Genomic DNA, 1940 nt, shown 5'->3' with positions numbered 1-1940 from the left:
AGGCTTCTGAAGGCTCTGGAGGACTAAAAATGACCCTACGAGCAAACCAGAAGTCATTTCAGGTTTGCTCGTAGGGTTGTTTTTAGTCCTACAGAGCCTTCAGGGAAGCCTCCTGAAGGTCCCTGAAGGCTCCGGATGGCTTAAACTGACCCTACGAGCAAACCGGAAGTCCGTTCCTGAACTTCCAGTTTGCCCATAGGGCCAGTTTTTTGCACTCTGGAGGCTTCAGGGACGCTCCTGAAGCCTCCAGAGGGTCTCCGGGGGGGGTGGGGGCTGTTTTTGCCCTCCTCAGGCTCCTATAAAGCCTCTGGAGCCTAGGGAGGGCAAAAATGGCTTTTAAAAAAATTGAACTCACGTGCCTTGATGAGTGCCATAGGTTCACCATCCTGGCCCTATAACAATTCAGACAAATGGCAGTCCAGTGTCTTCTTAAAAACCTCCAGTAATAAAGAACCAGAAATTTGAAGGCAAGCTGTTCCACTGGTTATTTTTTCTCACCATTCAGAAGTTTCTCCTTGGTTCAAAGTTGTTTTTCTCCTTGATTAGTTTGAAAATTGCCATGTTTTTCAAGAAGAGTCAATAAAGGCTACACATCCCAGCTTGCAAAGCATGGAGGGAAAAATGAGCAGCCATACAATCTAATGGGAATTCTGCAAATGCAGCTAAAAAAACCTAAATAGTGAAGTGAAATGACATAATTTTAAACCAGTACCATAAATCACTTGTTCGCATTATGAATTTTTCAGTTAAGTGAATGTACTAAATTACCTTACACTATGATTGATTCCTAGATTTAATAGTAGATTTGAACATATCACACAATGCAACTTGGATCTCCCTGTTCCTCATAGTATAAACAATAGGATTCATCAAAGAAGGAACCACAGAGTACAATATGGTGATTACCATTTCTATATTTGAAGGGGAGACAGAAGGAGGTTTTAGTAAATTAACACTTGCCATGATGACAAAGAAGGAGACAACAATAAGATGTGGAATGCAAGTCGAAAAGGCCCTATTTTTTCTTTGCAAAGTAGGAATTTTAAAAACAGACTTGAAAATCTGAACATAGGAAACAATTATGAAACTAAAGCAAGGAAAGGCAATACCAGCTATACTGAATAGAATAAATCCAACTTCAATGAAATATGAATTGTCACAGGATATTTTCAGAAGTTGTGAGATATCACAGAAGAAATCATTGAGAACACTGGAACAAAAGTTGATGGCAAAGGTGCCACAAGTGTGCAATATTGAATAAAGAAGACCACCAATCCATGCAATGACTGCCAGCTGAATACATGTTTTCCTATCCATTATGATTTCATAGTGCAATGGGTCACAGATAGCAATGTACCTATCATATGCCATGCCTGTGAGAAGGAAGAAATCTGACATCCCAAAGAACAATAAAAAAATACTTGTGTGATGCACCCAGAGTAAGAGATCTCTCTGTTATTCAAAGCAACATTTATCATGGCTTTGGGAATAGTCACAGAAATAGAACCAAGGTCTGTATCTGATAAATTGACTAAGAAAAAGTACATGGGTGTATGGAGTGGATGGTGGAAGTACACTACTGATATGATGAGAACATTTGCTATTAAGGATGTTATGTAGATCATGAAAAACAAAAACCAGTATAGTATATTTTGCTGAAATTTGTCAGAAAAGCCCAGGAGAATAAAAGTAGAGATGTGACTTGTATTAGGCATTTTTTTTTCTTGAAAACGTTTAATGCACTGCTGTGGAAAGAATAAAAATACTGATTGGTTAGCAATTATGAACAGCAGTAATATTAATGAGAGTTGCAATAAAAATGTAAACATCTGAAAAAGAGATAGATTTTCCTTTTCTAACATCTAAGACATAGAACAAAAGCATGGTTTAGAATTTACAGATGTGGATAGGGCTTTTTAATGAAATTTCCAGCAATCAAT

The 1940-nt window shown here is 37.9% G+C and overlaps 1 pseudogene across 1 annotated transcript; it reads right to left on the bottom strand.

Annotated features, from left to right (window-relative positions):
* Positions 1-774: 774 nt before the first annotated feature.
* On the bottom strand, positions 775-1715 carry LOC309401403 (olfactory receptor 14A16-like; annotated as a pseudogene). The gene has a single exon. The product of its transcript is annotated as an olfactory receptor 14A16-like (transcript).
* Between the last annotated feature and the right edge of the window lie 225 nt (positions 1716-1940).

Source organism: Natrix helvetica (genome assembly GCF_964273705.1).
Source record: "Natrix helvetica genome assembly, chromosome: Z".
Lineage (NCBI taxonomy): Eukaryota > Metazoa > Chordata > Lepidosauria > Squamata > Natricidae > Natrix > Natrix helvetica.
The sequence above is the reverse complement of the archived record's forward strand: the minus strand, read 5'-3'. Positions and strand labels throughout refer to the sequence as shown.